This window comes from Marmota monax, unplaced genomic scaffold (genome assembly GCF_021218885.2).
Source record: "Marmota monax isolate L192 unplaced genomic scaffold, Marmota_monax_Labrador192_F-V1.1 WCK01_AAM20220418_F8-fsc00048, whole genome shotgun sequence".
NCBI lineage: Eukaryota > Metazoa > Chordata > Mammalia > Rodentia > Sciuridae > Marmota > Marmota monax.
Genome location: NW_026694895.1, coordinates 1,568,899 through 1,580,984, shown reverse-complemented (window position 1 = coordinate 1,580,984; position 12,086 = coordinate 1,568,899).

Here is a 12,086-nt window from a genome sequence, read left to right as displayed (position 1 = left end):
CATGGTTTTACTAATGGTCTATTTTACACCTACTCTCAGATGAGCTATCATGCCGGCCCCAACTGTACATTTCAACTCTACGATTCCACAATTTAGAAAACCACAGCTTTTTTCTTTTCATTGAAACCCAGAACAGTTAAAATAATTTTTGATACAACCAGAGGTTCATCAGTTTTCAGTAAGGGAAAATTAGTTTTAAAATTTTTGATTCCAGGGTCTTCTAACAATTTCAATGAATTGTAAGTCAACGAAATAGCTACCAGCTGCTTTCAGTTTTCTCCTCAGTTCTCACCTTCAGTGGGAAAGCAATCATGAAGGAGAAATAGTTGGCTGTCTTTGAACTCTGGAGAGCACTATTGAGGATTAGTGTGGCTCCATGTCCCTGGGTTTGGTACTTTTGGGGAGGGACCATCCTGGGGAAGTGGAAACATGACCTCATCAGCACTGCATCCTATTTGATGATATATTTGGATGTCCCTGGGGGCAGAAGAGGTATGGAGCCAGGGACCTCAGCAGGAGCACTGCTTTAGGTGAAGTCCTGACCTGGCATCCCCCATACAGGAACAGGAGTTGGAAAGAGCACCTGCTACCTGGGTTTTGGATGCCATGCTGTCTCTATGGGCTGACTTGTAGCACAGGGGGCTTCTGCTCTTCCACCTGAGACACCTGGGTCTCTTTGGCTTTGTTAGTGCTGACTCAGCCCTCGCTATCCACAAGCTCATAGGCTATTTCTAGGGATACAAGGTCACTCCAAGTGAGAGGATAGAATAAGATGGAGGACAATCCACTGTTGGAATGAATAGGGCTGATGAAAGATGTAGCTACTTTTCAAAAACACAACTTCTTCTAAAATATTTCTGGTAATCTCTAAGTGGTGATGCTTATTTTTTTATGACATGATTTCTTTTTTTTTGTTTTCTAAAATTATTACAAGCACATGTCATACCTTCACAATCAGAAAGTTTTTTTTTCCTTTTTAAATCTAAAGAAAAAAATATTTCCACAAAAATTAAGTTTTATTGATTTAAAAGTAGTGGTTGTTAAACTTTTTCTATGTGCATGTTGGAATGACCTGGTCATATCGTCCCATCAAAACATCTTCAGACTGCCTGATCCTGAAGATCTAGGGCCAGGCTTTGGATTTCACTTTTTAACAAGTTCTCAGTTAAGGCTGACACTATGATCTCAGGAGCACACTTTAAAAAACTGCTAGTCTGGCATTTCTTAATCGTCATGTGATAGTTCTTGGAAGTCTAATCCTGCTTTTTTTCTCTCTCTTGGAATTTTTTTTTTTTTACCTTTACTCATATGGATCATTTTCTTTTTTCAAAATTTTGTTCTTTTTAGTTATGCATGACATTAGAGTGCATTTTGACATATTACGAATACATGGAGTATTACTTCCCATTTTTGTTTTTATACATGATGTGGAGTTACACTGATCATGTATTCCTGTATAAACATATTAAAGTTATGTCCGATTCATTCTACTATCTTTCCTATTCCTATCTCCCCTCCCTTCCCTTTATTCATTTTTGTCTAATCCAATGAACTTCTATCCATTTTATATTTTTTTTAAAAAAAAACATTAAATGATAGGCATCTGTGTGATTGTTAGACATTTCTGGTTAGTCTTCTTTCACTTTTGGTAGCCCTGGTTGCTCATCTTATTTGATGAATTTAAAAAACATTATATTGCTTTATTGATGTATAACTGATATTCCATAAACCGTGAATACTTAAAATGTACAATTTTATGTGTTTTGGCATCTACATGCACCGTTGTATAATGGTCACTATAATTCTAATTATGAGCCTCTCAAATTCCTGTAGGTCTTTGTGATCCATTCCTCCATGTTTCCACCCCAGAACCATTTGTTATCACTATAGGTTAGTTTTGCATCTTTCTAGAATATTATGTAAATGAAATAACATAATGTAAACTCCTTTGTATTTGGCTTCTTCTATTCAATATAGTTATTTTGAAATTCTTCCATGTTGCTTGTATCAAGTTTTTTTTTTCTTTTTATTGTTGAAAAGTACAGTATTATCTGTATGTAAAATCTGTGCATACATTGACCTATCCACAGGCACTTAGATTGTTTATGTAGTTTGCCTATTACAAATAAGGTTTCTATTAGTATCCATGTGATTTTATGCAAACTATACTTTTATTTCTTGCTTACTCCACATCCTTGTTAATCAGTGCTTTTCATTTTTGTCAATCTAAATAAGTTTGTAGGATTGTCACATTATGGATTTGCATTATACTGGTGACTAGTGATGTTGATCCAGTGTAACATACTTTTAATACCTGTGACTTTAATTGAGACCAGGAAACCTATGCCTTTAGCCTCCATTCAGGAATTCCTCTTTCTTCTTAGGTTCTCTGGAAGCATTACTATGGCTTTACTCTTGACTATTTTTTTCTTTACTACCGTTTGTTGTGTGTTTAGGGAAGAGAACATAGGCATTATGATGAGACAATTTACTGAGAGATCTCGCAACCCATGAAAATAGTTTACAAACTTCAGCCTGATAGATTATTTAATGATTAGGAGTTATCAAAACAAGAGTGGAATAGAAGTAAATTGATAATATTTTTTTCAATGAATATCTGAAAATATCTGGTAATAATGATTGAATTGTAATGAAGATCTTTTTCTTAGATAAGAGATAACCTTATGAAATCTTAGATAAAATATTTCTTAGTAACCAGCTTTTCTGTGTGCTTTTTATTCCTTTCAGAGTCTAGCACAAATCATCTATAAATGTTTGTTGAATGCTATTTTACAGGAATAGTTTTTAACAAATGAATGAAAGAATGTGACAATCTGTTACAAGAATAAGTCATTTTACCCTTGGAATAAGACATGAATGGTGTAATTTGAAGTGGAAGAGGCTTCAGTTTTGAACTTTGTTTGGTTAACTTCTCTAAGGTTTATCTATCTCAAATTTTTAAAAGGGAGAATAAAGCAACAGTCCTAACTGTTCTCTGCTGATTGTAAGAGGACTATTTTTATTGAAATACTAAGATCAACTCTATTAATCTTGATCTTTCTAATAATTAATAAACTTGTTCATAATAATATATGATGTATTTCTATTTTCCCATCACATTGTAATCACACAACTAGCCACAGAACTTAAGAATTGCGAAAACAGACAGTGTTTCTGTTTTTGGAAACACAAATTTCGGTATATAAAAATAAAACATAATCTATGATGAAAATAGTCAAAGATTTCAGGAAAAAATGAATTTGCAAATTATTAAAATTTCTAGAGATATTCACAAGGATCTCTGATGCGGATTAAATGCTAAGCTCCTCACAGAAAAGCTCCTTTTTGTTTTATGTGGCACCTATATTTCAATGTTTTTGACTTTGATTTGAGTTTGTGTCTTGCTGCAATATACAGTGTGACTGACTTTCTGATTTTTATTTTATTCTGGAAGTAATGCACATTTAGCAGAACATTTCAGCTTTAAAATTTTAGGACATATTTTAGTCAAATAAAGGAAAAATCAAAGAATTCCATCTTGCTATAAGTTTTGAATTAGTAGACATAGAAAACAGTTGCAAGACAGTTTTGCTGACTAGGTTTTATCACTGTCAATACTTCATGTGTAATATTAATTTTATAAAGAACAGTTCTTATGTTTTACTATAAACATTCACACCACATTCAGAAAGATTTGAGATATAATTTTCATGAAAAATTCTTTTTACCTTTATACAGATTTTTCCACCTTTGATAACTAAAGCAGAATGAAATCATATATTTTATTACATATATATTACACATATATTGTAGTTCATAGGAATGTTAAAGAGAATTAGGTATGATGGTTCTTACATATGATTTTGTGAAGTCAGGTATCATATTTTACTGTTTCTTTTATTTTAAATGGGTTATTCCTATGAGCAAATTCCAAGCTTATGTCTTGAAACATGTCAGTGAAGGTCAGAGGCCTAATGTGAATTAATGATATTATATCTCTACGATGTTCTACTCATGACTCAAGTTTCATTGATATTTACTCCAGATCCATCAATACAAATTAAATAGGATGCTTTGTAGTCTGTGAATTTAGCCTAGTGTAGTAAGAGAGAAGTTACATGCAGATTCCAGACCATAATATATTTCAACACTATTTCTTTGGAACAAAATATTTTTATAAAAAAGGTTTAGATTATTCACAAAGCACACTCTCCTTCCCCAATATTATCATTATTTCATAAAGAATTACCTCCAAGGCAATTTTTACAAAATAATAAAGTCCCAACTGGTGGACTGATTACATATATGTGGTCTAATAAGAAAGATATTTAGTCTGTGTGCTCAGTTCTTGGCATAGATCTTCTTAAACTCTTGGAATTTCCTGAGTAATAAGGGTGATATGAGCATCTTTGTTCTAATGAGACAGCTCTTGGCAGACCCCTAGAAAGCTTCAGGATGGGGATGGTGACCAGAAAGGCCAAGTCTTGATTAGAAGTTTGGAACTCTCTGTCCTACCCACTGACCTCTGGATGATAGAAGTATGGAGAAAAGCTGGAGATTGAGTTCTATCAAGCCTCTTGAACGAGGAAGTTTGAGGAGCTCAGAATTGGCAAACACCTACACCTTCTGGGATGGCATTAGCCTCAATTTGACTGGGACCCGGGGTCCTGTATTTGGTCCCTTTCCAGATCTCACTGTAGGTACTTCTTGTCTGGCTGTTCTTTAGTATCACTTACAATAAACTGTAATAATAAGTATAGCGTTTTTCTAAGTTCTCTGAGTTATTCTGAGAAATTATTGACATTTGGTGAGGGGTGGGGGAAGTTGTGGGAACACCAGACTTTGCAGCCAAATTGAACAGAAATATGGATAACCTGGGCTCCCCACACTTGCAGCTGTCTGAAGTGAGGGAAATCTTTTGGAACTGAACCCTTAAAACTGTGGAGTCTTATGCTAACTCTCAATAGTACCAGAATTGAATAGAACTGTAGGACGCACCCAGCTAATGTTGGAGAATCAAAGAATTGATTGATGTGAGGAACCTCCATACTGATTTCCATAGTGGCTGTACTAATTTACATTTCTACTGACAGTGTATAACTGTTCCTTTGGGGGGAAATCTACTTTAAATGACTATAGGGAGTCAGAATTCATGGCCTGGAGAGAGAGCAAAGCATTGTGGTTTCCAAGGCCAAAGAGGAAGGGGAAATCCAGAGTCCACTTGCCAGGAACTGGCATGCCTGACCTTGTAGCTGATCCTAACCTCTCCCCACAGTCAGTGGAATCAGGACATGGCAAATAAAACAAACAATTCCAAAGAGATTGCCTGGAAATCTTAACACAAACATGAATAAATCACCAAAACCGCTAAATGGTTTAGAAAAATCATACGAAACAGGCATCCAACTCAAACAAAATAAAACAGAACAGAATTAAACAAAACCAAAAACCTGACAAAACATCACAAGAGGATACAATAACTAAGAAATAAAAATGAAACCAGAAAGATTAATATTCCAAGAGGAAAAAACTCTAATATCTCAGTCATAGAATAAGAAAAGTCTTATCAGAAAGTAAAGATTAAAAATATAAATATTGACATTCAAAACTCAGTAGAGAGGTTTCCTTCCAGTTGTGATATAGAAAGTTACAAAATAACATAGCCCACATACTGAGAATGAGAAAAATCAGTTTGTCTACAAATTCATAATTTCAGGTATTAGAGTATTAGAATTTCTCAAATAAACTGAAGTCTAGTGGTAGATAAACTCCCCCAAGAAAAGATGAGAAAAATGAACCATTTCACTTTTGCTAAAGCATGAAAAGAAGCACAGAAAGGTACAAGAAAAAGACAAGTGAAATGTTAATAAACATTTAAAGGCGAATGAGTATCATGCTAGTGTTTAGACTCCCACCATTCCAGACACTAGGGGAATTAGGTATCCTGGCCAGCTCTTTGCTATGTTCCTATCGGAATACTCATGAGGAAGACTAATGGCTATAAAGGACACACAAAAGGAGCCCTGCTTATTGGACAGCCTGGGTTGGAGAGTGGGCAGGAGATCTAGAGAAACCTATATAGAGTCTGGTCCCTAAAGAAGTAATGTGGTATTTGTTATTCAGGAAGAAACAAGCATGAATATCACTGATATTGTGGAGCTTCCATGATGTAAAGCAAAAGGTAACGGTACTAGAGATTATCTGAGTTCTTACCCCGGTCCTTCCTTGCCTTGATAGCAAGAAAAGATGGGCTTCTTCAGAGAAAAGGCATAGGAAACCTGACCTTCATCCTCTACTAAAACTAGGTAAAAGTTATCTGCTGTGGAAAAGGCCAGAAAACTCATTTATGCATAAAAATTCCACTGAAACAAGGCAAAGTTGGCAAGAGAGGGGTAGGAGATCCATCTTCATTCTGTACTTGCACTAAGTAGGAGCCAGAAGCTGCTTACCAGAGGTGGAGCATGAGTGTTGAGAAAGGTCCATCTTTAAGAAGCACATCCCTAAAACTTGCCTAAGACTGGAGCAGAAAAACAGGTTTCCTCTTAGCTCCATCAAGCACCTTGAATTGAGTATCCAATGAGAATAGTCTGTACTAAGGATGGGAAGAAGCCTACTTCTTGGCACAGGCTTGAAGGGATGCTGAAAGCTAAAGGTGGAGCAATATTCCTTCCACACATATGTTAGTAGCAGTTTACTACTGAAAAATTCAAAGGCTAGATTGACTGGAAGACTAGATTGATTCAACTCTTCATAGTAATGGCCTGATAGAAAAAGAGCCATGCTTATGTCCATGCATAAATATTATTTACCTTTGTTTTAACTGTTTTTTTTATGCACAATGTACATCATTGAATCAAAAATGATCAGAAATACACACATGCACACAAGCAAGGGAAAATAAGTTCATGCCAAAGGATAAAATAGAACCAGACCTGAAGATAGCTCAGATATTGGGAACTATCTCACTATGTTAACATGTCACAGAATTTAGTGGAAAACATGGGCTCTCCATAAAAAGATGAGAAATTCACCTGGAAACTAAGAGATAAGTTAGAAGCAAGAAATAAAATATCACACACACCGTAAGTATTAATCAAAGGGTATAGTAAATTGCTAAATGTGATTTGTAAACATACAAATTAATGAAAGCCAAAAGAAATACAATGAACTTTTTATTTTGCTGGGATTTTCATATATATGTCGTCCTTGCACATTTCAATAAGAGAGAAAGTGTTAAACTAAAGTGAGTGTAAATTTTACAAAGGTTTAGTTGCTTTGTAAGAAGTGTTTCCTCTTGTGAACATTTGATTCAAATGCCAGGTATTTGAATTCCTCTTTTATGTGTATCATATCCAAAGTCACTCTGCCAGCTTCTGAACATTACTTGTCTATTGTATTTTGAAATGTATAACCATAGCCAGCTTTGCAGAGCATACCAAATGTGAAGTCAAGTGAGTCTTTGTTTGACATCCAGTTTGTCTGGCATCTGACATTAGCATTGCTAAGTACTTAATTGCTAAGTGCTACTAATTCAGATATTGTACATCATTCATAGAACATGGCAACCATTTTATTTCAAAGGAAGGAAATATAAAATATTTCATAAAATATGAGGCATAATGAAACATATATTTGGCTGTCCAAATGAACTTATTTCAGATATATGCACACAAAGATATACACATACATAGATGTACATATTAGAAAATGAATTGTAGGAAATAAATATTGCTAAATATTGTAGTCGTTTATTTAAAAAATTTCTTGTCATCTTTTTAGAAGTTTTAAATACAATTATTTTGATACTGAGACTAGATTTGTTTAATTTTTTTTCCTGAAAAAAAAGGGCTAGAATTAGATCTATTCTCTGTGTAAAGCAACTAACGGTGTAATATTGAAGAAAATACCACACAAAGGGGAAAGTAACAGAGGAAGAAGAATGAAAAAGGGAAAAATGTTTAAAATATGAAAATACAGAGATTGATTTGTTAAAATCTTTCTGTAAACCTAGGCCTGTGTATACATTGAGTTCTACACATATTATGACTCTCAAAATTGCAAAGTTTAAGGATAAAGCCATGTGCAGGGGAGCTTGCCTTAAAAGATTTTTTGGAGACTGGTGAAACATGATTGACAAGTCGTGGTGGGCATAGTTCAGTGAGAGATGGGCCTGGGTGGAGGGCTTGTGAATGTGGAGGCCTGCAGGAAGGCTTAGACGAGACATAAGCTGGTGCCTATGGAGAATAAGGATAGTCAAACGAATGCAGTCTGAAGATTGAGGTATAGTATCAGAAACTAGAAGTCTCTGGAATCCACTGTAAATTTCTGAGTTTTCTAGTGAAGTGACTGAAACAAGGTTTGATTAGGACAGTTCCATAAGCTCCTTCCATCTTCAGCATTCTATCAATCCCTAGGATTTCTTTATTGAACAGGTATTTTGTCTAAAACCCTTAACAGAATAAACTCATATTAAAAAGTAATCCAATTCTTTTCAAAAGGAGAGTAAGAAAGTTACAGGACCCATTTTTCCTTATATTTGTTCCTTATACTTGATTTTTCAAATTGCAGAGACAAAGTATAAGATCAAACTCTGGAAGACAGTGGTGACATTGTGTCAGTGTTTAAGGAACAAAGAGAAAGGAAGGAAGGGAGGGAAGAAAGGAGGAAGGGAGGGAGGAAGGGAAAGAGGGTGAGAGGAAATAAATAGAGACTGAGAATGGTAACTCCATGACTTGAAAGTGGATTGGGACATTTCTCTTCCATGTGTGATTTTTCCTGGTCTTAGAGGAGTTTGGGGGACCAATTAAAGTTATGTTTAATCTGGTCTAGAAGTGAAAGGATTAACTAGATACCTGTTCAATACAACTTCTAACACTTTAATAGCTTATAAGTCTATTTGTACCACTCCTTAGGAAAAGTCATGGCAGGTATAGACATTTTAATAACAACATCTTTTAAGACTCTGACTTTTCCATCTTCAGTTACAAAAGAACACACCTAACATACCCCCAAAACATAGTTATATTTTAATCACCCTCCCAAACAGCTATCTGCTCATATGAAAAACCCATGTGTGTTAATGTGCTAGTTAGTTGCACCTTTATTGTCAATGTATTTCCTATTAAATGCGTATGTTTTCTACAGATGTGAAAAAATAGGATTTCTTTTCAAAACATTGCCCTGTGTTCTCAGTGGCATATTTGGGCAAAGGCAAATGTCAACCCAAAGGTCTCCAACAAAAGTGTGCACTGCTTAGAGATGCTGCCATTGAAGAAATATGGCACTGTAAAGTGCCAAGAAAAAAAATCAGCATCCAACTCTGAGTAAGGATTGTTTTGTTTTATCATGTATGAAACATGCCTGTCAGAGACTCTCACTGCGTGCATAGATTTCACTATGAAAACAAACGCTCATTCTTTTCATCTATTATTCTCTTCTGAAAAAAAAATAGAAGAAGTAACTAGTAAAATAAACTCAGTATAGCTCTAAATATTATTCATTTATTTAGTGATTATTTATAAAGAAAATAATGCCATAATACTAGATGCTATGAAACTGCAATGAATTTTAAGAGCCAGATGTTAAAAGAGTATAGGTTGAGACAAAATGCACAAATGAGAAGAATTAGAAGTCCCTAGATTATAGAGACTTTCTTTTTCATATCATTGATAAATTTGAATAAGGAAATGGATATGATTTTAACAGGTGTGTATTAGGTTAATTAACAGTACCTGACGTAAAAACAATCCCCCCCAAACCTCAGTGACTCCACAAAATGAAAGTTTGTTTTACACTCAATTCACAGTACCACAAGAGTCAGGTAGCTCTGATTGATAGGTCTTCCTAAAATAATGACTCGAAGTAACAAAGTCTCATATTAGCATGGTGAATTGGCAAGAAATTTAACCCTGGTTAAATCGAATTGTCAGTCGGTTAATGTTTCCTGGCAATCATACTACATTTCTCTGCTCTGTCGATTTTCCCAGAAAATTATTCCAAATCTCTTTTTGTCTCCTTAAATCTGTTGTATTATTTTCCCTATCCTTATTTTCAGCTGATGATCTGTTTTTTTTTTATTTTTTATTTTTTTTTTAATTTGCTCAAGGAAATTTAAGCAATCCAAAGAGAATTTCAGTGAAATCCCACCACCTCATCTACCCTCCAATGGCATTTATATACTTATCTTCTACCCTCTGCTCTACTGTGGAGGAACTGTCCTGGTTCCTATCTAAGGCCAGTCCCTCAATTCTTCCCTGGTTCTTTTCTATTACTAAGGGATACTAGCCGAGTAATTCTTCCTTTTCTATTCCATTTCATTTATTTCTCCCTCACTACTGGATAATATCCATCAAAAATATACTTTATTTCTTCTATCTTATAAAATAAAAATCTTCTCTATCCCAATTATGTCTTCATCTATTGTCCTCTTTATTTTCCCCCTTAATATCAAAATTTCACAAAATGGCGTGTGTACTGGAGATATCTAGTTCTCTTTTCATATTGGTTTAAAACAACTGTAATCAAGTCTTGTTTACACCAATCTCAACTCACTACTGTTGGTCACTCTAATGGTTATTTATCTGTCCCCATACTACTTTATCTATAAGCAGCTTTTAACATAGTTGACACTCTCATCTTTAAAGCACTTTTTTCAAACCTCTTCCTTAAAAATGAGATCATGTTATTTACCCTACCACACCCGATCAATTGTCCCCATTCTTATTTTTTAATCTTTTATTGATTTTATTTTTTTTAAATACATGACAGCATTTCTTATTCCACATAAAGAGCACAATTTTTCATATCTCTATATTTAAAGTATGTTCATGCCAACTTATGCCTTTTACATGTACTTTTTTGCATTACAATTATTAATAAATATATATACCACAGTTTTTCATATCTCTGTTTGTATATAAAGTATGTTGACACCCAATTTGTGTCTTCATACATGTACTTTGTATAATGATGTCCATCACATTCCACCATCCTTGCTAATCCCCTGCCCCCTCCTTTTCCCTCCCACCCCTCTTCCCTATCTAGAATTCATCTAATCCTCCCATGCTCTCCCTCTCTACCCCACTATGAGTCAACCTCCTTATATCAGAGAAAATATTCGGCATTTGTTTTTGTTGTTTTTTTTTATTTGCTAACTTCACTTAGTATTATCTTCTCCAACACTATCCATTTACCTACAAATGCCATGATTTTGTTCTTTTTTTAATGCTAAGTAAAATACCATTGAGTATATATGCCACATTTTTTTTTTATCCATTCATCCACTGAAGGACATCTAGGTTGGCTCCATAGTCAAGCTATTGTGAATTTTGCTGCTATAAACATTGATGTAGCTGTGTTCCTGTAGTATGCTTTTTTTTTAAGTCCTTTGGGTATAGTCCCAGGAGAGGAATAGCTGGGTCAAATGGTGGTTCCATTCCCAGATTTCCAAGGAATCTCAATATTGCTTTCCAATTGGCTGCACCAATTTTCAGTCCCACCAGCAATGTATGAGTGTAACTTTTTCCCCACACCCTCACCAACACTTATTGTTGTTTATCTTCATAATAGCTGCCATTCTGAATAGTCCCCATTCTTGTTACAGTGAAAGCCTGTACTCAACAACACTCTGCCTTCATGTACTTTTATTTCTTCCCTCAGTTCTACCCACATTGTTGTCTCTGGTGTTTCTTGAACATTTTTTCCATCACACTCTACTGCTTTTAGGACTTCTCGTGAGCTTTTCCGCATGCCTGAAACTGTTCTCCCAGAGAACTCATTTCTCTTCCTTATATCCCTGCGTCTAAGTTTGCTTACTTAATGAGAAGTATCTAATTAAAATTGCAAACACCTTTGATTAATTTTTTTATTTAGTGGTTACTTTCTAAAATACTATATATTTTACGTACTATTATGCATATCTTCTGTTTGCTCTCACATCAATGTAAGCTCTCCCAGGTTGATATTTTTATGTTTTGTTCACTTTTCTGTCTGCAAAGTCCAGAACAGGGTGAGGGCATCTATACATGCTTATTGCATATTAAGAGGTAAGATAGGAAGGGAAAGGCTGGCTTTACTTATGAAAGTTT